Below are 26,039 nucleotides of genomic sequence, written 5' to 3'. Positions count from 1 at the left end.
GCGGCAATAGGGCGGGGGTCTATGCTAGGCTAAAAACAAACCCTAGCTGGCCGGCTCTCCCATCTATCCTGCTCTGAAATGTTTGCTCCCTGGACAATAAACTGGACTACATCCGACTCCAGCAGACTACGCAGCGTGAGCTTAGAGACTGATGCATCTTTGTTTTCATGGAGACGTGGCTCAGTGACAGAGTTCCGATTCAGCTAGACGGGCTCTCCTCATTTTGTGCCGACAGAAATGCAGCTCTGTGCGGTAAGACTCGTGGTGGTGGCTTGTGTGTTTACATTAACACGAAATGGTGCAATAACTCTATGCTAGTCTCTAGTTACTGCTCATCGCTGGTGGAGCTTGTGACTGTTAGATGCAGACCTTTATATTTACCAGGGGAATTCACCACTGTTATCATAACCGGAGTTTATATTCTCCCAGCGCTAATGCTAAGGAAGCGCTCTGTGAACTGTATGGGGCTATGAGCGAACTGCAAAACGCTCACCCTGACAGACTGTTTATTGTCGCCTGAGATTTCAACCATGCGAATCTCAAGACAGTGCTCCCTAAATTCCATCAGTATGTGGACTTTGCAACAAGAGGGGCGAACACGCTTGATCTTGTTTACACAAACATCCCAGGTGCATACCTGGAGGAGCCCCGCCCCCACCTCGGCTACTCAGACCACATCTCTGTTATACTAATTCCAGCATACAGGCCGCTCAGTCAGATGCACAAAACCACTCCAGAAGCAGGTGAAAACCTGGCCAGCAGGAGCCACCCCTGCTCTTCAGGATTGTTTTGAGTGTACTGACTGGCACATGTTCAGGGAGGCTGCAACATAAATGACTCTACCAACTTGGAGGAATACAGAGCATCAGTGACCAGCTACATCCGCAAGTGCATTGATGATGTCACCTTCTCAAGACCATCACCACACGCTCCAACCAGAAGCTGTGGATGACTGCGGAGGTGCGTATGCTGCTGAGGACCTGAGACTCCGCCTTCAGAGCAGGCGACAAGGCTGCCCTAAGAACAACGAGGGCCAAACTGTCCCGGGCCATCAGAGAGGCAAAGCGCGCACACGGCCAGAGAATCCACAGTCACTTCCAGGACAGCGGCAACACGTGGCGCATGTGGCAGGGCATCCAGCCCATCACCAACTACAGGACAACATCAGTTGCCTGTGACAAAGATGCCTCCCTTCCAGATGCGCTGAACGACTTCTATGCTAGGTTTGAAGCACAGAACGATGTGGTCGCGAGGAAGACCACCCCTCCTCCCAACGACCAGGTGCTCTGTCTTACCACGGCTGATGTGAGGAAAACTCTATGTAGAGTCAACCCATGGAAGGCTGCTGGACCAGACAACATTCCTGGCAGAGTCAGAGAATGTGCAGACCAGCTGGCAGATGTTCTTACCGACTTCTTCAACATCTCTCTGAGCAGCACCATCATTCCAACATGCTTCAAGGCCACCACCATCGTCCCCATGAGAAGTCTTTAGTGTCCTGCCTCAATGACTACTGTCCCGTCCCGTCCCACTCACACCCATCATCATGAAGTGCTTAGAGAGGCTTGTCATGAGGCACATTAAGACCCAGCTTCCTCCATCACTAGTTCGCCTCTCGTCCAAACCGTTCAACAGACGACGCCATCGCCACCACCCTCCAGGTGGGTGAGGGCCAGAGATGGAGGGTTAGAATGCTGTTCTTAGACTTCAGCTCAGCATTCAACACAATAATTCCTCAGCACCTGATTGGAAAGCTGAACCTGCTGGGCCTGGACACCTCCCTCTGCAACTGGATCCTGGACTTCCTGAATGGGAGACCTCAGGGCTGTGTGCTCAGTCCACTGCTGTTCACTCTGCTGACTCACGACTGTGCAGCAATGCACAGTTCTAACCACATCATTAAGTTCACCGATGACACGACCGTGGTGAGTCTCATCAGCAAGAACGACGAGTCAGCATACAGAGGTGCAGCGGCTAACGGACTGGTGTAGAGCCAACAACCTGTCTCTGAATGTGGACAAAACAAAAGAGATGGTTGTTGACTTTAGAAGAGTACAGAGTGACCACTCTCTGCTGAACATCGACGGCTCCTCTGTGGAGATCGTCAAGAGCACCAAATTCCTTGGTGTTCACCTGGCAGAGAACTTCACCTGGTCCCTCAACACCAGCTCTATTACCAAGAAAGCCCAGCAGCATCTCTACTTTCTTCGAAGGCTGAGGTAAGCACATCTCCCACCCCCCATCCTCACTACATTCCATCAGAGGGACTATTGAGAGCATCCTGAGCAGCTGATTTGGGACTTGCACCGTTTCGGACCTGCAAAGGATAGTGAGGACAGCTGAAAAGATCATCGGGGTCTCTCTTCACTCCATCAAAGACATTTACAAAAAACACTGCATCCGCAAAGCAACCAGGATTGTGAATGACCCCACACACCCCTCACACAAACTCTTCACCCTCCTGCCGTCTGGCAAGAGGTACCGAAGCATTCGGGCCCTCACGGCCAGACTGTGTAACAGCTTCTTCCCCCAAGCCATCAGATGCCTCAATACTCAGAGACTGGACTGACACACACACACACACACACACACACACACACACACACACACACACACACACACACACACACACACACACACACACACGTGTCCTGGGTTGCACTTTAATTATTGTCACTTTATACCTGGCTGCTACCTCAATAACTGCTATGTGCATAGAACACTCATCTCATAGTATGTTATGTTTACATTTGGCATTTTTAGAAACTGTCATCTTTTTGCACTACTGTGTACTGGTCGGCGCTGCGCTGTCTCTCACTGTGCCCATTGTTATGTTAATTTGTAGTAATTTATTGTACTGTCCCGTACTTTTGGCACACGTTTGCACGTGCACTTTATATAGGTATGTTATTTAGTCTGTGTAGTCTCATGTGGTTCTGTGTTTGTCCTATGTTGTTTTATGTAGCACCATGGTCCTGGAGGAATGTTGTCTCGTTTCACTGTACTAACTGTATATGGTTGAATGACAATAAAAACCACTTAACTTGAAAATCATCTTTTAAAAATACCTCTAAATGACATTCACTGAATTAAAGAAAAATACTTTTTATGAAGTTTAATTTAGAAAAGAAATTCACTGCAAAAAATCCTATTGTTATCAAGTTTTTTTGTCATGTTTTCCATTTAAATTGTCTAAAAATCCTTAAAACAAGATACATTTACTTGAGAAGCAACATATAATATATTTAGACTTGCTTTAAAAGAATGTTTCTTAAATATATGTGTATTTTGTATATTCACGTCTATTTTTTTCACTTGGTTATACTTCTGCGAGTGCAGTAAAGACAAAATATACTTATTTTCAAGAGCTATTCTCTAAAAGCAAGTCTAAATATCTAATATGCTGCTTCTCAGGTGAATGCATCTTTTATAAAAGGATTTTTAGATATTTTAAAATATTTGTATTTTTAATATTATATTCAAAATAATCAGACACATTTTTTTTTCTTCTGCAGTATAGTTCCTAAAGTAAATATACATTGTTTTAAGTGAGTTTGATATTTTTATTGGAAAACAAGCCAAAACAAATCATAAACTTATTTTGTTGCAGTGTATGGAGTGAAGACTACTCTCACTTTCACATTTCTGTTCACTTCAATCCATCTTTAACTCACAAAAAACAAACTCTCTCTTATTAATAAAGCTGCTTATTGCCAATTTGTTTCATGATAAGAGATGCACAGTGACATATATTATTATTCAATAAGCTGCGATCGATCACGTTCGAATCTATCTGCAGCAAGTGTGCGCACTCGACATTCACGCAACTCATAGAAGAGGCGCTGACCGCAGAGAGAAATGCCAGTTTCGGAGTTTGTAGTTAATTACATGACCTACTTCCGTATTATTTGAACTTTAATAAAGCTAAAACACATTAAATATAACTGCAATTAAGATGTAACACTGGGGTGTTTCCTTTAAAGAGCTCCGACTCCACTTATTCCACAACAAGAGTGCTTCTGTATTGACTTAATAGTAGGAGGCTAGAGGAGGGATGTGCTGTCGTGGAGTCCTCGCCTCTGCTGCACGCCAGGGGACAGAGGAGTTGCTGCCGGGAGACGGAGGAACCGCTGCCATCCACCAGAAAGGGGAGGATCCGTTACTGTCCCCCAGGGATCGGAGGACTCATTGCCACCTGCCAGGGGAGTAGCGCCTGTCATCCGGCAGAGGAGTGGCTGTGGACCGGCAAGCATGTTTTTCTCTCTCTGTCTCTCCCCCTCACACTTTCCCTCTTTCTCTCCCTCCCCTCATCTCTCCCAGGGCTCCAGAGAGGCAGGGAAGACCTGCCGGCAGATGGACGGCTGGAAGTGCAACTCCTCCCCTCCAGGAAGGGAGGAGAAAACATCAAGCCAGAGGTTTCCCCCGGCCTGAATTGGGCAGTGGAGGAGTGGGACGAGGAGGAGGACTCTGTGTGTGTGTGTGTGTGTGTGCCACTGTGTGTGTGTCTGTGTTTTTATGTTTAGGTTGATTTATGTCATTAAAATAATGTTGATGGGTTCCACCTCCTCCTTGCCCATCCTGTGAACCCTGTTACATAGAGTATAAATTGTGCTGCCTAACTCCACTCAAGAAACTCCCCACTGCTTTAGAAACCACAGAGACCATTTTCTAATATGTCATTCTTTTTAATGGCCTGCTTGGGGATATTATCTTCGCCTGAGGGCCTCATTCACTTCACGTGTCTGGAAAGCATCTGCCAACATCTAAATGGAAACATCTGTCTCACAGCTGGTTATCATCCTCACTCAAACGGGCAAAGAGAGATGCTCAATCAAGAAATTGAAATCTTTCTTCACTAATACTGTCATCACAATCAGCATGTATGCAGTCACTTCTTACTTTGGTTAGACTATGCACAAAATTCTTCCAGTCTCCTCTCTTTCCCTGGTAAGGCAAAGAGTCTGATGTACCGGCCATTGATGATTGGATGAAGAGGAATGAGCAAACGTGGAATGCTGCACATGTCCACCTCCAGTGAGCCATTAGATGCTAAAACCTTAAAGCCCATTGCTGCCACCACCTGTTTCCTCCCTAAAATCTGGTCAACAAATGTGGCTGTCCACCCGGTACCACAAGCAGCCATTAAGGAAATTAAGCCCTAGGCACGTGGGACCTTCAAAAATTATTAAAGAAGTTAACCATTGTCCTACATACTCCAGCTGCCATTTCATTACTTCATCTCTTCCAACTTTTATGTGTCTTCCACCATTTTCCGGACCACAAAACCACTTTCTATGCCTTCAGATAATTGCCCCGTGGCCTACCTTTTGGTTTATGCATTTACACCTGTCATCTTTGTATGCTCAATAAAGACTCTGCTCATGGACCAAACCCCCTGCCTCATCCCCTTCATTACATGATCTTTGCATCTTTAACAATCTGGATGGTCCACTTTGGCCCTAAGAGCACATAATTTATTATGTCCAAATAAAAAACAAAAAATATTAAAAGTTTTTCCTTTTGAATTTTGTGGAATTCCATTTCAAATGCACTCAGGCCAAGATAAATTGGCATTCTTAAGGGGTAGTTCAACAAACCATTTAATTCTCTCATCATTAACCATCCCAGGTGTCTATGACTTTCTTCCTTGTGCAGAACACAAACAAAAAGTTTTTGAAAAATATCTCAGCTCCTCACAATCAGATGGTCCAAAAAGGACATAAAGGCAGCATAAAACAATCCATATGACTCCAGCGATTTAATCCGAACATTAAGATACGTGTGGGAGAGAAACAAATCAATATTTAAGTCATTTTTGTTTTTTATTATAAAACTTCAGGTTTGACCAGCCCCAACCAGTAGGTGAGTAAATGAGAAAGTGAGTCACTTCCACACCAGAATGTGGAAGTGATAGTGAAAGTGTAGATTTAAAGTTAAAAAAAGTACTATGTACAACTATTAGTAGCACCCTAGTCTAGCTAGACCTGTGACTAAAACTGCAAAGGTCTGGACCATAAAACATCTAACTGACATTTAAAGCAATCAATCAAAGTCATGTTTGCCATTGCATGTGATTTAAGGGTGGCCCCATCAGGGTTATTGGAGACATATGATAGCTACCATAATAAAAAGAAGAATTGGAGAGAGAGATTTTTCATATAAAACACATCAGAAAATAGCAAAAAATAAGTAGAGCGTCTAAGTACAGCACAGAAAACCTCATCACATTTTTCACACATAACTAAGTAAACTAAGCAGAATATGTAGTATTGCTCATAGATTTCCGCTTTACTTTCTGCAACGTGCCTCAAACCAAACTTGTGCCCAATTTGGAATGCCCAATGCACTCTATGTCATTGTGGTGGCAAAGTGACTCAATTCAGGTGATGGAGTTGCCTCCGCATCTGAGACCGTAATTCCTTACATCTGATCACGTGGCTTGTTGAGTGTGTTACTGTGGAGACATAGCACGTGTGGAGGCTCAGGCTGTTCTCTGCGGAAAACACGCATAACACACCACACGCCCTACCAATAGCAAACCACATTATAGCGACCGTGAGGAGGTTACCTCAAAGTGGCTCTACCCACCCTAGCAACTGGGCCAACTGGTTGCTTAGAAAGCCTGGCTGGACTTACTCAGCACACCCTGGATTCAAACTTGCTGGTGTGGCAGTCAGCGTCAGTACTCGCTGAGCTACCCAGGCCCCTCCAAATCTGGATGTCTTTAAAAGATTTGATTTCACAAACCTGGCAACTTCAGCAAATCTGATGATTATTTTGTCTTCAAAAGCGCTTAATGGGGAACCTTGTGAACATGACTCTGTTTCTAGGCGGCTGATAAAAAGCCATGTGTGCTTCCACTAAATGAAAGTTCCATTTAACCAGCCAATAAAATTTGTGTTGATGGTTTGAGAAAGTGTTTTCCAATTTTGCATGCTATGTGCATCAGGCGTTAGAGTACGGACTGTGGGGGGTTCATGGACATAGTCCATTAGCACCCCAGCAACAATGTTTGACCATACTCAATAACCTCTAGCATAAAAAGCTAGATTTTCTTGATAACGCTTTATAATCATTTTCATTAAGAACATTAACTAACATAACTACATTATATAACACTTAACAGGTCATAAGTAAGTCATGTTCACATGACTTACATGAAATACAGTGTATTTTTATTGTATACAGTCTTCAAAAAAAAAATAACCTGATTCCAGACCAAGATAAATCTTGCAACAGATTCTTTACCTCTCTTAAACAACCCATAAAGTTGTTGCTAACGGGTGATCCAGGCAGGTCAGCTGTACTAGGACTGCCTTCAACATAGAAAAAGTCATCAGAGCCGAGCATGGTGTAGTCCACTTGAGTATATCCTGTGGTGGTCAGGATTCCATCAATGGAAATTGTTACCTAAAGAACAAAGCACAGGGAAAGGGCTTTCTGTACCATAGGTGCGTGTACCAGGTTGCCACTGACTGCATTTCTTTATTTTCAAAACATTTCTTCTGCTTTTTAGACTAAAAACCATTTTTATGTCTTTTGTACTGATTTTAATTTAAAGACTTAATTTGTTTGAATATGTTTAGGTGTTAATTTTTTAACTAAACAATATTGTTAGTGTTGCCCCATTGCAGCTTAAAATCAATTAGCAGACACAAAAATGGTGTTAGTAAATATGTTAGGATTCTTAAAGTTTTTTAATATGTTTAGTTGTTTGTTTTTCAAATAAATTAATAGAGTAACATGCTGGAGGGTTAAGACTGAAAGTGCAAGCATTTGAAGCATTGCTACAGTTTGGTTTAGTCAAGACTTCAACATGCATTTTGTGTGTGTGCACGTGTGTGTATGTTTCTGTGCTGTCACAAATAGTAAAGTCAGAAATTGAATTGTAATTCATTTGTAATTAAATTGTATCATTTTAAAATATGATACTTAAACATTTAAAAGTGGCACATTTCAAAGTGACAGAGAGGGGCTAGAATAAAAACAAAGATTCCCGGGACAAATAAAGATTGAGGCTGAATGAATCAGCTAAGCTTTCTTAAAGGGATTTTTCAAAAATGAAAATTCTCTCATCATTTACTTACTCTCATGCCATCCCAGAAGTGTATGACTTTCTTTCATCTTCTGAACACAAACAAAGCTTTTTAGAAGAATATCTAAAAAGTTAATGCAAAGAAAGTGAATGGGTGTCAACATTTTTAAGCTCCAAAATTCACATAAGGGCAAAATAAATGTACTCCAGATGACTCTGGTTGTTAAATCCATATCTTCAGAAGTGATGTGATAGGTGTGGGTAAGAAAAAGATAAATATTTAAGTCCTTTTTCCTTCACTTTCTCCTTCTTCTGTTTTTGATGATTCACATTTTTCCTGTATATTGCCCCCTACTGGGCAGAGAGGAGAATTTAAGAAAAAAATGTCATGGTTACTGTTGTAACCTCCGTTCCCTGAGGGAGGGAACGAGATGTTGTGTCAAATGAAGTGACACAAGTGGTCTTCCTTGGGAGCCTTGTGTACCTCTGAACTTGAGAAAAGGCCAATGAGAAATTGGCAGACAGAATTTGCAAGTCCCGTCCCCGGACATACGGCTATAAAGGGAAGTGGGCGTGTGTCTGTCAGTAAGGTTTTTGCACTGAGGAGCCGAGAATAAGGTATGGCCATTTACAGTGGTAGGTCTAGTGTAGTGGCAGAAGGGCACAACGTCTTGTTCCCTCCCTCAGGGAACGGAGGCTACAACAGTAACCATGACGTTGCACTTCTGTCACTCGCTGAATCAACTTGGTGCAAGGGTTGTTCAGCATTACCGAGTTCTACCGGCTCAAACCTGACAAAACACAGGACGAGACAAAGTTCTCGCAAAGGTATTAGGTGTTGCCCAGCCTGCTGCTCTGCAGATGTCTGCTAGGGAGGTGCCGTTGGCCGGTGCACACGAGAATGCCACACTTCTCGTCGAGTGTGCTCGAACCCGCAATGGGGCAGGCACGGCCTGGGTCTGGTAAACCTCTGGAGATGGCGTTCCCTTTCCACCATCCAACAAAGCAGACAAAGAGCTGCTCAGAACATCTAAAGCTCTGCGTGTGGTCCAAATAGATACACAAAGCACATACTGGACAGAGCAACGAAAGGGCTGGGTTTGCCACCTCCCAGGGCAGTGCTTGCAGGTTCACAACCTAATCCTTGAAGGGGGTCGTAGGATCCTTAGGTACGTAGCCCAGTCATGGCCTCAGGATAACTTGAGTATGTTGCTCATCACTGACAGAGAACGCTTGCAGGTCCCCTTCAGGGAGAGGGCCTTGAGCTCAACTGAGTCAAGCAGCTCCAGGGGAGGTCTCTGAAGGCCCGAGAGGACCACTGAGAGATCCCAGGCGGGGAACAGGCTTGGCCGGGAAGGGTTCAGTCTCCAGGTGCCTCTAAGGAACCTGATAATGAAGTCATGCTTACCCAAGGACTTGCCGTCCACTGCGTCATAGTGGGCCGGGATTTCGTGGAGGGGGAGAGGGACAGCCTCCCCTCCAGCAATGAAAGCACTGACCGAACTGCACATCTCTGTGGGTCTTCGGCTCGGGAAGAACACCAATTCACGAACAAGCACCACTTCAGAGCGTAAAGTTGCCTGGTGGAGGGAGCTCTGGCTTGTTTGATCGTGTCTATGACTACAGGTGGTAGATCACTCAGATCTTACAGAGGTCTTGGCACAGGTGCCAGAGGGTTCCCCGTCCCTGAGAAAGAAGGTCCATCCTCATGGGGATTTTCCAGGGAGGTGCTGTTGCGAGGAGCATGAGATCCGAGAACCAGTTCCGGGTGGGCCAATAAGGAGCCACCAAGGAGACCTGTTCCTCGTCCTCCCTGATCTTGCACAGCACCAGTGCAAGAAGGCTCACTGGGAGAAATACATACTAGCGCAGCCCCCAGGGCCAGCTGTGTACCAACACGTCTGTCCCGAGAGGGGCTTCTGTCAGGGAGTACTAGATCGGGCAGTGAGTGTTGTCCTGGGAGGCAAAGAGATCTACCTGTGCCATGCCGAATCGGCCAAAAATCAGCTGGACCAACCGGAGAGTGGAGCCTCCACTCTCCGCTTGGCAAAACCTGTTGCGACAGCGTGTCCGCCACCGTGTTGTGGTTGCCAGGGATATGAGTGGCTTGCAGCAACCTGAGTCACTGCTGACTCCAAAGGAGGAGATGGTGGGCGAATTGTGACATATGACAAGAGCGCACAACGCCTTGCCGATTTATGTACGTTACCATCGCGGTGCTGTCTGAACGGATCAAGATGTGCCCCGAATCAGCGGGAGAAACCTCCACAGGGCAAGGAATACAGCCAGCAACTCTAGGCCCTGTTCAGGTGCCATCGGCAGTGTGCCCGTTGCACATGGTGCCCCAACCCTGTTGAGAGGCGTCTCTGGTGACCACAATGCCTCTGGACACCTGCTGTAGGGGGACTCCAGTCCACAGAAAACAGAGCCCTGTCCAAGGGTTGAAAGTATGACGGCAGGAGGAGGTGATTATCACACGGTATGTGCCGCAGTGCCATGCCCATCTCGGACTCGAGTCTGAAGCCAGTGCTGAAGAGGTCTCATATGCACCAACCCGAGCGGCGTGACCACGGCTGAGGATGCCATATGCCCCAGGAGCCTCTGCAATTGTTGTAGAGGAACCGCTGTGCCGGGCTCGAAGAGAGCGAGGCACCTGAGCACTGACTGCGTGCATTCGTTGGTGAGGCGTGCTGACATTGAGACTGAGTCTAACTCCATGCTGAGAAAAGTAGGATAGCTGAATCGCCGTAGGATCCAACCGCAGTGCTTCATGCCAGTACAGGTGAGTGGAACAGTGGTGAACTCAGCCTACTGTTGCACAACCACTCGGCTCCCAAAAAAAAACAGACGCAGGCCCGCTTCAATTTATACTCCTATGTCTGGGGGCGGAACATGCAAATTCTGTCTGCCAATTTGTCATTGGCCTTTTTGCAAGTTCAGAGGTACGCGAGGCTCCCAAGGAAGACCCCTTGTGTCACTTCATTCAACACATGTCGAGTGAGTGACAGAAGGGCAACGACAAATATTTATCTGTTTCTCACCCACACCTATCATATCGTGTCTGAACACAAGGATTTACCCAATGGAGTAATATGGATTACTTTTATGCTCCCTTTATGTGGATTTCGGAGCTTCAAAATTCTGGCACCATTCACTTGCATTGTATGGACCTACAGAGCTGAAATATTCTTCTAAAAATCTTCTTTTCTGTTTTGCAGAAGAAAGAAAAACATACACATCCGGGATGCCAGGAGGGTGAGTAAATCATGAGAGAATATTCATTTTTGGGTGAACTAACCTTTTAAATTTTCTAGGTTCAATACAAGTTAAGCTCTATCAACAGCATTTGTGACATTATGTTGTTTACCACAGAAAATAATCTGAACCTCTCCATAATATTTTTTAAAGAAGTTATTTACAGTCAGGGGTGGACTGGCCATAGGGAGAACCGAGACCTTTCCCAGTGTGACGGCCACACAACGTGGCCGAACTGGCCTTACACGATGCATTATGCAGAATGGGCTGTGACAAGCTGAAGAGGGCCACAAAAAGACGCAGCATATATGCCGAAGGGGGCCGTGATATGCAGAAAAGGACAGTGACACCCCCAGTCTACCCCTGTTTACAGTAATACTTATAGAAGTAAACGGAGCCAGATTTTTTGTCAAATGCATGCTATTTTCTCTGTGTAAAAATTATAGTAATAAAGCATGAGAGGCTGTATTACATCAAGCCGTGAACCTGCAACCACTTCAGCCATGACTCTATTTGTCGAGTGCCTTATTGCTTCATTAAAGACAGTCACCACATAATTAAAAATATTAAGGACACAAACGTTCATTAAAATTTTATATTTTGTAAGTAAAATCATTAAATGCCATCCTTCTGCCAGAAAATATAGTCCCTGGCAGTAACCTATAAACAGAATGTTGCTAGGCAACAAGAATAACTTTCAGCTATGGGAGCTGTCAAGTGAAACAAATAGAAGTTCCTTGAAGAGGTCAGAGCTGTGCTTTGTCATTAATATATTGTGGCAGTTGACCAATCAGCATCCAGGACCGAATCTTTCCATTTTATAAGTAAATGTATACAAAACACTGATAACAAAGTAGCCACATTTAGAAAAAATGTATTACACCTTTCATTAACCACACAAACCTCTGCCATGTTGAAAGATTATGTCTCCTCTAAACTAAATTTTGGGTATCATCATCTCCAAGTTTTCCTGTAATTACGACTTGAGGGGGCATCCAAGTGCAACTTACAAGTAGGGAACTCTATCATATTTACGACAATTCCAATATCATGTGAAGACAGCATTATGCCACGTTCTTTTTTGGTATCCTAGTGTGAAAGTTGCTGAGTTTACCAGCTTTGCATTGTCATAACAATGAAGTTAAAAGATTGGATATAACTTTACACAGACAAGGTCAGTAACAATTTGATCACACTGGTCTCAAATCAACACCTTTAATCTGTAAGTCTTGTGGCTACACATTTAAAACTGTGTATATTTGAATGTATTCTGCCTGGCACCATGAATTTCCATTGTAAGTGCCGTATTGTTCTGCAAACAAAAAACAAACATAGAGATGAGCTGAATTTACTTTCTATAGTAATTTACATGTCACATATGCTGTTGATATCTTACTGTAACTTGCATTGGACATTCCTTTAATGCAGAGTTAGAGGAAATTGTACTGACTTAAGCAGTCTGGACATCTTTCAAACCACTGCAAAAATGATCGAGATGATGCTTCTAAATGTAAAAACTAAAGTGGATAAGGAAAAAAATCAGGGATGATAAATTTATTGAAAAGAAGAAGAAAAAGCAATAGAGTACAAACCTTAGTTCCCATTTATTGGTACAAGTCTAAAGTAAAAGAAAATAAATACAAGGCAAACCCAAACTGAGAAACAATTAGAGTCATCTCTACCGAACAATGTAGTGTGTTTACCATAGCGTGTCCAATGCCTGAGTGCTTTGTGGAAAAGGAGAGAAAGCAAATTTAAAACTGTGAACAGAATACCACTGTTACTCAAAACAAAATAAAGATATGATGATTACTACCAAAGTTAGTACATTGTTTATTAAACATTACAAACATTATTTGGTTAGCAGTATGACACATTCCATGAGTGATGTTAATTGTTAGTAAGAGGGAAAATAAATAACTAAACTGGTATGCTTCATATGTGGTGCTAGGGCAAATTTTTGCCCCTCTGAAAAATCTGTCCCCATAAAGAATACGACTATATTGAGAACAGAATACTAGCTAACTTCCTGAATACAGCACAGTAAGTTATTGTATACTGCCAAGTATTTTTTGTTGAAACAGTATGTGAAACAGTAGTCTTTGTTCCATGATATGTGTTTTCAAAATGAGTTCAATTTCACATGACCTCATTATGTTTGTCACATGACATCACAATGCATATTTAATTCAGTCAGTGACATCTTATCATCTTAGAAATATAAAGGGTTATTTTTCATCTTTATTCCAATTTTGTGCAAAAATGTCTAAACTTTTGTAATTTATTTCACATGGTAACGGAAGTTCAAGTTAAGCACACTGTTTTCTGTGTACACTAAAATATGCCTACTGTCCAAAGTATACATATATACTATATACTGCAGCAATACTAATAGTATGTTAGCATGATATTCTTAACATAACTGCCCATGATAGACAGATATTGAATGGTTCATAAAATAAATTCCTAAAATATATCAAGTGACCCTCTTTAAAAAAATATAATCAGCAATTCACATTTTTATTGGGCATCTGATAATTTTACACTGCAAATATCCTAGTGTCTATAAATATACAGCCTTTATACCTGCTTTTAGTCTTAGTGATTAACTTTAGATTTGTTTTACTGCCATAAACTAACATAAACTATCGCACAGAATGGATATTTTTTGTGTCTTATCCGAGTACTTTCACCATTTGTATTATTGTCTCATGAGGTTTAAACAGACCTCTTGTAATATGTGCAAGGACATATCCAAAATATAAATTATTAATTTTAAATTAAAATTAGTTTTGAATTCTGACTCTAATATGTGATTGGATGAGCTGCTTTCAAAGCTGCTGTAAAAGAGTTTGACGCTAACATGTTGCAAAGCTAATGATATGATACTGTAATAAGGACAAAACAATACAAAATCAAACAAATATTGGGTGAAATTATCTTTCTTTTATTAATACCGTATTAATTTTATAATAACAATATATTTTCTAAGTGATATTTCTGCCATTGTTGATGAAAAATTTCCCTGAGTTTGTTGCATTCTGGATGTAGATCTGCATATCAATAAAGGATGCATGTAATACTCAGATCACTCAGAACTCTCCCACCACATTTTTGACAAACCACTAAAAACATAGCTTGAAGTAACACTCTGTCCATGATATGGTGCTACCTGAAGTTCATATTAATATTAACATTCTGTCATCACTTACTCTCATGTCATTCCAAATCTGTACAACTTTTTTTTCTTTGGTACACGAAAGGAGATTGTACTCTACCATAGCTCTCAAATCTCATTTGTGCTTCCACAAATTCAAACCTGTCCTGTTGCAATCAAAAATCATGTTTCCAACAAAGTGACAAATTTAATTTATTAAATTGAATAAAGCAGCGCTTCCATCTCATGTGATTCAGAGAACAGAAATATCACTTAAAGGTTTAAAGTTACTACTACGAGACTGGACTTTAAGCTTCTTCTTTAAATTACAAAAGGGTTCATTACATGGTGTCATTTGGCGTCAAACTGTGGTCAGTTACATGGAGTAATTTTGCTTCAAATCACCTGCGAAATGGGCCGACTGAAAAAAGCAGTTCATGAGCTACAGAATGGCAACAAAACTGGATAAACTAGACGCCTGTGTATAAGTAAGCACGTTCATCTATGCATAAGGGGGGTGAAACTGAAAACATGTTCAGTTCATTCACCAAGGAGAGGATAAGGACTAAGAAATGTTTCTTAAAATGTTTGATACATATTTCATTTATCAAATGAAGTCACCTGCCATCTTCACCTTGGTCTCCTGGTTGCCTGCCTGCTCTACCCTGGTATCCTGGTTGCCTGTCAGAACCTCCATGGTCACCTGGTCACCCTCTGGTGCTGCTTGATTCCCTGTGGTCTCCGTCCCCTTGCAGACCCTGCCACCCCCATGGTTTCTAGTATTACTGCCCACAAAGCCATTTCCTGACCTATCCTAGTTTGTTTAATTTTTTTTATTTTTTATTTTGGGTGTCAGGAGCAACCAATTAAAAGTGGGCTCTGTAACACTTATGGGACTTTCCCCTGGCTGCCAACAGATGTCGATAGGGTGTTTAGAACTCTTTCGTTTTTGCTTGGACATTTATTTGAAAACATGTTTTGGTTTCTTGTCTTGTCTTTGTTGCTTGTTCCCCTCTGATTGTTCCCCGGATGTGTCTTGTTAACCTAATTTGCTCCAGTGCTGCATTTAGTTCGAGTTGTTAGTTCCACTATTCCCATCACATCTCTCCACAGTAGAACAAAAATCAAACACATCGGAAACAACACAGATGCTCCAGGGACAGTGAATGGGGAAAACGTGCAGCAGATGAGGCAAAGATATGCAAAAGAAATCAGATGTCTTCCCAGTATTAAAATCCTCATTCAACAGATGCAGGAATACAAAGCACTGGGAGAGGATGTGCAAAAGCAAACTGGTGAGTGAAGTCAGAGTCCCAATTCCCCTCATGAAACCTGTGAAGGAGGAGCTGTACACGATGGAGGCTGTGGGCATCATAGAGAAAGTGATGGAGCCCAATGAGTGGTGTGCACACATGGTACCCACCCCAAAGCAGACTTCATTCTCACTAGAGAATGTACTGGAGCTAAGAATTGTCCTAGGCATGGTGAATTACTTGGGAAAGTACATCCCCAAACTAGCTACAGCAGGTCAGCCGCTGTGCAACCTCCTGAAATCCAAGTCAACATGAACATGGTGTCCAGCACAGAAAGCAGCATTTAAAGAGGTAAAGAGACACCTCTTAAACTCACCACTTTAACATTCTATGATGCCAAGAATCTAAGTGACACTGAAACCAGATACACACAAATACAAAAGGAGTGCCTGGCCAGTGTTGGGGCATGTGAACGGTACGCAAAATACTTACACGGCCTAGATGAATTGAAGCTGATCGCCTTCCGCAAGACTTTAGTGTCACTAATGAACTCCAAGGACCTGGACGTGATCCCACTTCACTGCCAGAGGCTATTAATGTGGCTAATGAGATTCAAACTCACAGCAGAATATGCACCAGGCAACACCTTAGTTGTTGTCCATTGGGCCCCTTGAGTCATGAAAAGGACTGCAGTGACAAACTCAGACGAGGCATGTTACGTGGAATCAATCAGTTAGATTATGCCAGCCTCAAAGCAGAAGGCAGACATCATAAGGTCTAGCACTGTTGAAGATGAAATCCTACAAAAGGTAATCTCATATGTACATCTAGTAAGGTTGGCACATCCAAAACTCACCCCAAAGCCAGAGAATTATTCGCTATGAGCTGTCTGTCAGTCCAAGATAGGCTTGTTACCTGGGGCAACAGAATGGTCATATGCAAAACATCTGTTCAAAGATCCGGTGAACATCTGTTCCAAATCCTAGTGAGTGTCCTCCGCAGGAAGCATCTTAAGACATCAAAGGCACACTCCCAACGCAAAGGCTGTTTCAAAAGCTAGGTATCTTAATTATGCTGCCTCTTAAGATATCTCACTTTGGCCAAATTACAGGTGAAACTCGAAAAATTAGAATATTGGGCAAAAGTTCATTAATTTCAGTAATTCAACTTAAAAGGTGAAACTAATATATTATATAGACTCATTACAAGCAAAGTAAGATATTTCAAGCCTTTATTTGATATAATTTTGATGATTATGGCTTACAGCTTATGAAAACCCCAAATTCAGAATCTCAGAAAATTAGAATATTGTGAAAAGGTTCAGTATTGTAGGCTCAAAGTGTCACACTCTAATCAGCTAAACACCTGCAAAGGGTTCCTGAGCCTTTAAATGGTCTCTCAGTCTGGTTCAGTTGAATTCACAATCATGGGGAAGACTGCTGACCTGACAGTTGTGCAGAAAACCATCATTGACACCCTCCACAAGGAGGGAAAGCCTCAAAAGGTAATTGCAAAAGAAGTTGGATGTTCTCAAAGTGCTGTATCAAAGCACATTAATAGAAAGTTAAGTGGAAGGGAAAAGTGTGGAAGAAAAAGGTGCACAAGCAGCAGGGATGACCGTAGCCTGGAGAGGATTGTCAGGAAAAGGCCATTCAAATGTGTGGGGAGCTTCACAAGGAGTGGACTGAGGCTGGAGTTACTGCATCAAGAGCCACCACACACAGACGGGTCCTGGACATGGGCTTCAAATGTCAAACGCCTTACCTGGGCTAAAGAAAAAAAGAACTGGTCTGTTGCTCAGTGGTCCAAAGTCCTCTTTTCTGATGAGAGCAAATTTTGCATCTCATTTGGAAACCAAGGTCCCAGAGTCTGGAGGAAGAATGGAGAGGCACACAATCCAAGATGCTTGAAGTCCAGTGTGAAGTTTCCACAGTCTGTGTTGGTTTGGGGAGCCATGTCATCGGCTGGTGTTGGTCCACTGTGCTTTATTAAGTCCAGAGTCAACGCAGCCGTCTACCGGGACATTTTAGAGCACTTCATGCTTCCTTCAGCAGACAAGCTTTATGGAGATGCTGACTTCATTTTCCAGCAGGACTTGGCACCTGCCCACACTGCCAAAAGTACCAAAACCTGGTTCAGTGACCATGGTATTACTGTGCTTGATTGGCCAGCAAACTCGCCTGACCTGAACCCCATAGAGAATCTATGGGGCATTGCTAAGAGAAAGATGAGAGACATGAGACCAAACAATGCAGAAGAGCTGAAGGCCGCTATTGAAGCATCTTGGTCTTCCATAACACCTCAGCAGTGCCACAGGCTGATAGCATCATGCTACGCGCATTGAGGCAGTAATTAATGCAAAAGGGGCCCAAACCAAGTACTGAGTACATATGCATGATTATACTTTTCAGAGGGCCGACATTTCTGTATTTAAAATCCTTTTTTTTATTAATTTCATGTAATATTCTAATTTTCTGAGATTCTGAATTTGGGGTTTTCATAAGCTGTAAGCCATAATCATCAAAATTATATCAAATAAAGGCTTGAAATATCTTACTTTGCTTGTAATGAGTCTATATAATATATTAGTTTCACCTTTTAAGTTGAATTACTGAAATTAATGAACTTTTGCACGATATTCTAATTTTTCGAGTTTCACCTGTATAAGGTAGCTGAAACGCGGTCGGATGGACAACACAGCGACGATTGCATACATCAACCGCCAAGGCATCCTACGCTCTCATCAAATGTCACAACTCGCCTGTCGTCTCCTCCTTTTGAGTCAGCAGTGTCTCAAGTCGCTGCGGGTCACTCACATCCCGGGCCACCTCAACAGCACAGCGGACATGCTATCGTGGTAGGTTACGCTCAGGGGAGAGTGGAAACTCCACCCTCAGGCGGTCCAGCTGATCTGGAGTCGATTCGGCCAAGCACAGGTAGACCTGTTTGCTTCCCCAGAATCCTCCCACTGCCCACTTTGGTACTCTTTGACCGAGGCTCCCCTCAGCACAGATGCCCTGGAACACAGCTGGCCGCTGGAGCTATGCAAATATGCATTCCCCCAGTGAGCCTAATTGCACAGACATTGTGCAAGGTCAGGGAGGATGAGGAGCAGATCCTCTTAGTGGCCCCTTAAAGGTACTCCCAGAATTGGTGAATTCCCTTGAGGAAGGACCTTCTTTCTCAGGGACGGGGCACCATCAGGCACCCGTGACCGGACCTCTGGAATCTCAATGTCTGGCCCCTGAACGGGACGTGGAAGACTTAAGTGGCATATAACCTGCACTGTTAGACACGATCAGTCAGGCCAGGGCCCCCTCAACGAGGTGCCTTTATGTTTGCTAAGTGGTGTTCTTCCCGAGGCAAAGACCCCAGAGATGCGCAGGAGGATCAGTGCTTTCCTTCCTGCAAGAGAAGTTGGAGGGACGGCTTTCCACCACCACCTTGAAAGTGTATCTGGTCGCTATATCGGCACATCACGATGCAGTAGACGGTAAATATTTAGGGAAGCACGATTTGATCATCAGGTTCCTGAGAGGTGCGAGGAGGTTAAATACCCCCAGGCCGCACCTGGCACCTCATGGGACCTCTCTGTGGTCCTTTGGGGATCTCCCTTCGAGCCCCTTGAGTCAGCTGAGCTAAAGGCGCTCTCTCTAAAGACCGCCCTCCTGACAGCGCTCACCTCCATCAAGAGGGTAGGGGACCTGCAGGTGTTCTCTGTCAGCAAACTGTGCCTGGAGTTCAGTCCGGCTTACTCTCACGTCATCCTGAGACCCCGACCGGGCTGCGTGCCCAAGGTTCCCATGACCCCTTTTAGGGATCAGTTGGTGAACCTGCAAGCGCTGCCTCAGGAGGAGGCAGACCCAGCCTTGGCATTGCTGTTTCCAGTGCATGCTCTTCGCATCTTCTTGGATCGCACGCAGAGCTTTAGAAGCTCCGAGCAGCTCTTTGTCTGCTTCAGTGGACAGCGGAAAGGAAGCGCTGTCTCCAAACAGAGGAATGCTCACTGGGTCATCGATGCATCACTATGGCATACCATGCACAGCATGTGCCGCCCCCTGCTGGTCTGCGAACCCATTCTACCAGGGGTGTTGGGGCTTATTGGGTGTTGTCCCATCTGTAGAGCTGCAGGCTGGGCAACACCTAACACCTCTTTGGAGGGACACCCCCCAACATGGAACTTATATGGCCCAGTTACATCAGAAACCATGATGTTTATTCTTCAAACACTCAAAGGGTTCATTACACAAACCACTATTTCTTCTAATAACACTTTAGCATTTGGGCACTGAAGATATAAATTTGTAAAGTTTAGCAGGCAGAATTTCCCCCATTCATCCATTATGCCGGTCTTCAGCTGTGCAGTTGTGTGGGGCCTTCATTGTCATATTTTGCACTTCATCATGTACCACACATTCTCACTTGGAGACAGGTTAGGACTGCAGGCAGGCTAATTTAGCACCAGCATTTTCTGCTTATGCAGCCATGCACTTATAATCCAGGCAGTATCTGGTATGATGCTCTCCTGCTAGAAAATGCAAGGGCATACCTGGAAAAGAAAGCCTCTTGATGGCAGCATATGTTACTCCCAAATTTTATTAACTTTTAGTAAAACAAATAAATCTCTTTTAATATCACAAAATATTTACTTCTCTCTAAAATATATTTCTCATATTTTTTTCCTGTGGGAACCCTACTCAAGTTGATAGGCATGGAAATTAAAATGACTAAATTCAAATCAGCAACTCTTGTTTCAATCAGTCTGATTTTATGGACTTAAGTAATTGCTGAACAGACTCAAGATCAGTTACATCTTGCATTGAACACTGATTCAGGGTTTCACTCTTTCGCTGTGGGATCAATGCCCACTAGCATAGCCGTTTTGTTTCGAAACAGTGTGACGTAACTTTGTTATGAAACAGTGTGACATGAAGAAGCCTTGTTCGCTGAAATCATGTGACTCATGTGAGTTTGATATGCACTCCAAAGCATTGGTTCGAAACAAAACATTTGTAAAAGTTTAGAAGCTTTATGAAGTGTGTTTCGAAAACGGCCATTACTACTAGTTAGTCTTTGACTGGTGTGCAGTGAGTGAAATGTAGCTTGTAAATCACTCCTTTTTATTTTTATTTGCATTTTACATACTGTCCCAACTTTTTCATGACTGAGGTTGTAAATGTGTGTAACTTACTTAAGGTTTAGATCTTGCAAACAAATTGCTCCGATTAATTTTATGTTTACTACAATAATGTTCAGTGGTAGATCCTTGAAAGTGAAAGCATGTTACACAGTTCTGGGAGGAGATAGTAGACAATTATTTTGATGACAGGCTTTGTGTCTATTTCAGACTTTATACAATGATATAGATGATATTCTATATTCTATAGACCCATTGAAAGAGGTCATGACATGCCTTTTTCATAATTGTAATGTCTTTATTGAGGTTCACTTATAATATAAGTTTTTATTTATTTTATACATTAAAAAAAACTCATATATTTGTAAAATATGATCCTTTTCCAGTGTCATTTTTCCCCTCTGTCAGAAACGCTTGGTTTTGGTGCTGCTTCTTCTGTAAGACTTGACAGTAAATGGCCAATGTTATGATTAGCTGTCTGCTCTTGACTCTTGACTTATTAGGTGTGTTCGAATTCATGCAGCGCTGCACAAAGCCATCGGCGGCAAAACTGAGGCAGTGCATGATGGTTAGAAATTTGTCCAACTTGAGACGGTGCCATGCGTCACTGCGATGTCTGCCAATGAAGTACCACGAGAGCGATACAACAGCCACCTGGCACTGATGACAACGCAGCTTATTCGAGATTGGCCAGGCTCACAATGTGACAACAGTGACGTGCATACACATAATTCTCTTGATACTTCTGCTATGTCAAAAATAAGAGTAGTATGGTAGTATGACATAACTAAGGTTGTTTATTCTGACACCTCCAGTTTGGTGAAAACTATCACAAATCCATTTAATTGCTTGTTTTGATTATTGGGGGGGTTACCTAAAAGAATGACAGCATACAATAGCATTGTGGTAGGTGGAGAGTGTAATTTAATATATTAATCACTGTAAATCTTCTCTTGATGCACTCCATAACTGCGCTGTCATAATTCATTCAAACATATACATCACAGAATACAGCATGTTGCAAATGATCACAAGACACTTGAGAGCCAACATCACTGCCGAAAAACTGCTGGTCGCTTTCTGAGGCGGCAATTTTAGAATTTTGAAAACGAAACCAACCGAAGCGGGTCGATGGTCATGGCGGGCCCGATGGTGCTGCAGCGGATCGAGGCTGAGATCGTTCAATAAAAGGCTTGAATTGGTGTCTGTTCTTCAAAGAAAGCAGTCTGAAGATTTGGATTACAGCTAAAAAAATTAAGGATGAAATTTATTATTGTTTTATGGTGCTTTTTGTGGTTTATTTTGTTTTTTGGCATGTTCTGAAAACTCCTTTTTAGTCCCATGGCAAACAAGAACAAAATTAAATGATTAATTTACAGATCTCACTGATCGGTAAATTGAGATGCAATTCAAGTCAAACACACCTGTTCTCTCCTTACCATCTCACTTCTCACCACTACTGGGCGAGACTATGGAGGTAATAAGCTAAAGTAGGCTTTGCTGTGATGCAAATTTCTCAAATAATGTGACATCACTATGTGGAGAAAGTAGAGAACAATTCATTTTGGCAGCTTGGTTTCAACAAATGTTCTTTTAGCATTGAGAAGTAAGCTTTGAATTCTGAAACACGCAGTATGTTTTTATAATACAATGATCATGTATATGTGAAAAGATCATGGAAAATGTGATTCCTCATGCCATAACCCCTTTCTACGGTTTATGCACATATATTATATTATAATAAAAAAAATCCACCTCAAGCAAGAGAAGCCTATACTTTTTTTATGCACACTGTGTCATAGCACAAGTCATTGATTGCTTTTATGGTACTTTTATGAAGCTTTTTTGTCCTTTCTGGAGCAGGACGTTCTCTGGTCAATATTCTATAAGATTCTGTTGTATGATTTTAAAGCTCTCCATGGTCTGGCTCCTGAATATATCAAGGATCTGATTAATATTCACTGCTCTTCAAGATAACTTCAGTCAAATTCTCAACTCATTCTCAAGATTCCTCACACTCGTCTTAAATGCAAAGGTGATCGCACTTTTTCTGCTGTTCCAAGACTGTGGAATTTTCCATTTGAAAATTACCTTTTTCAGTAAGGTTTTCGACCATGATCAAGATGTTTAAATCTCATCTTAAAACTAACTTGTACTTGTTATCTTATCCAATGCAATGTGTTTCATAATTATTTATAATACAACATTTTTTAGTATTGTATTGTGATCAATGGAAACGAGGAGGCGAGAACCGGCTTTTCAATATAAATAATAGTTTGATGATAAACTTAAAAGAAGACACAAACACACACGATGGACATGTCCGTAAACGATCTCTCTCTCCCGCACGATCCCCAGCAGTCAGCCTTTATCCCACACTGAGGCATAATTAGCCAAATATGGGACCGGGTGTGTATGATCACGACCCGGCCCCGCTCTCCGCCCTGCCACATTCCTCCCTCGTTCTCTCAGGCTGGGGAGCCCCCGGCCTGACATACACCCCCCCCCCTTTCCCTGGGGGAGGGCGTGCTTTACGTCTAGTCTGCCGGCAGGTCATCCCCATCTACCAGGACGAGGGAGGGGACAAGGGGAGGGAAACAGAAATAATTCAAATGGGGGGGGGTACTTCCTGTAACAGTGTAGTACCCCCCAAAAAACACTGTCAAATTTAAAAGAGGGGAAAGGCCAACGAAGAGCGACAGTGAGAGAGAGAGAGAGAGGAGAGAGAGAGATGAAAAAAAAAACTCTTACTCGCCAGTTCTCCGATACACCGCAGCTTGTTCCTCAGCCACTCCTCCACCCTCTATTGGACGACAGCCGCACCTTTCCGAGCGGATCAGAGGCAGTCCTCCAGCCTTTGGCGGACATTCTCGGGGAACAGAAGGGGTCTCCCCCGCCCCTGGCAGCGGTTCTCTCGCTTCAGGCGGTCGGCAGCGAGCCCCTCCCCGCTCGCGGGTCTTAAACCCCGCCGCGTTTCAGCGGCCGGTAGGCGACTCCTGCACCCCTGACCACTCCAGGCGGTTGGCTAGGAGCCCCTTCTCCCCTCGCGGTCGGCGGCCATCATCCTCTTTCAGGCCGCGGCTGCTCCGTTGGGGTGGACGTTAGTGGCGAGAACTCTACTACGGCGTATCCCTCCTCCTTCCCGGGCTTCGGCACCAGTGTAAAGGGATCAATGGAAAGGAGGAGGCGAGAACCGGCTTTTCAATATAAATAATAGGGACCGGGTGTGTATGATCACGACCCGGCCCTGCCCTCCGCCCTGCCACATGTATGTATATTTGATTTTATGGTTGTATGTTTTGCCTTTTATTATCTTGATTGTACAGCACTTTGGAATACATAGTTTTTAAAGTGCTCTATAAATAAATTGTATTTGATGTTTTCGTTCAGTGGTGCCTGTAGCTATACCATGAGTGTTCTGACTGACCTGAAAGCCCTGCTCTAACACATTTTACCTGAGAACATTTCAGCAATCATGACGTGTGTCCAGTGGCATCTCAGGTTTACAACAAAATCTAAAACAAATTTACAAATAAAAACATGTGCATGTGTGTATGCGCTTTAACCGGCAAAGTTTAAAAACGTAATTTTAGTGCAGTGGTTGATTGACAGGTAGACAGGTAGGTTCACATAGAACTCATTGGTTTCACCAGAATCAAACAAGGGGAGTCAAAAAATCTATCATAGAAGCCTATCTACTGTCATGTATAATAATAGATGCTACGCCCCTCAATGCCCTAGTACTTATAAAATGAAAACAAGTATGACTGATAAAAATAGATCATGACAGAAATTATACAGAGAGTGACGAATAAAGACTTTTTTCTAGCGCAACCTCTGAACATGATGCCACACAAACATCCCTAATGATTTAATCTCAGCACAAAACATCACTAAGACGTGCACATCTACATCAAAAAGCTCAAATAATCATGAAAGTAAGTAAATAGGCAAATCGTCAAAGGGTGTACGTATTATTTTACTAACTCGAATGAACAGCATAACAAAACGGATCAAAATGAGACCAATATTTATAAGTCTTTGTAATCTAATACATACCAATGCACCAAAACACAGCACCTCAACACAATGGCATACAATTCATTGAAATGATGGACAGTGCACTTTAATCCTACCAGCAGCAAATTAGAAGAAAAAAAAAGCTTTTAAAACTTACCAGTGAATTTCACTACGCAGGTCTGCAGCCAAGAGCGGTAACTTCCGATGCTCATGTCAACAGCTGACATAAATATTATTGAAGCTTTTGACTGGCTCAGGGGCAAAGGCAAACTAGCTCCTCAGGCCATCATTGAACGCTCGTTGCACATGCACATGATGTTCTCCAGATCTCCACTGATTAATATTGAGGATGAAGGGCTAGCCCCATGCATAGCAAACGAGGACAATTAAATGGCTTTTACGCAACATACCTTAATAATAATAGAATTTCTCAAAAGAATATATACTTTTTTCTTGTATAATTTACATAAAACATGTTTAAGTTGTGGAAAACATATTATTTCTTAAAATACATTTATGAAGATTCTATGCAATTTGCACAACTGTGCCACCTCTGGCGGGGCTTAACCCCACTTTTCCTTAAAGTAGAGACGCAGCTGTGTGTGGCAAGTTCACCAATTATCTCTCGCAAGTGTGCATTATTTTAGATGCTGTCAAGTTAAAAAGAACATCAACTGTAAAAAATGTCTCGAGACATCTGTTTAGAATACAGATGTCGCGAGACATTTTTTACAGAAATTTTTTACAAAATTTTTGCCAAGAAAATGTAAAACTCGGTGTACTAACAAAAAAAATCCTCTGGTGGAAGCATACCACTGGGCCGTTTAATGGTACGCTTCTTAACTTGGTTATTTTTCTGTGCAAAGTGCATAGGCAAAGATGAAATCCTGCAGGCCCCCATGCTTTTTTTTATGGAAACAAAAGCAACATGAACATTCTGATAACCACATTTTGTGTGACACAGAAGAAATAAAGTCATACAGGTATGGGACAAAATTAGGGTGAGTAAATGCAGAATGCTATATGCAAATCCCACAGTACTTTAGTAGCACACATTAGTGCAGCTAGCACTTCTTTTTTAAAAGCACATTTCAGGAGCTATCAATTAGGTATGAATGAGTTTCATTGTTTATATACTGTACTGTAGACATGTCCTAAATCAAATAAAGCATTGTTTGCTCA

At 42.7% G+C, this 26,039-nt stretch overlaps 1 pseudogene; it reads right to left on the bottom strand.

Annotated features, from left to right (window-relative positions):
- Window positions 1–26,039, bottom strand: part of LOC127617774 (neurexin-1a-like) — a 233,428-nt pseudogene that overhangs the window by 84,399 nt on the left and 122,990 nt on the right.

Source organism: Xyrauchen texanus, chromosome 24 (genome assembly GCF_025860055.1).
Source record: "Xyrauchen texanus isolate HMW12.3.18 chromosome 24, RBS_HiC_50CHRs, whole genome shotgun sequence".
Lineage (NCBI taxonomy): Eukaryota > Metazoa > Chordata > Actinopteri > Cypriniformes > Catostomidae > Xyrauchen > Xyrauchen texanus.
Note: the sequence above shows the minus strand (reverse complement) of the source record. Positions and strands in the feature narration are given on the sequence as shown.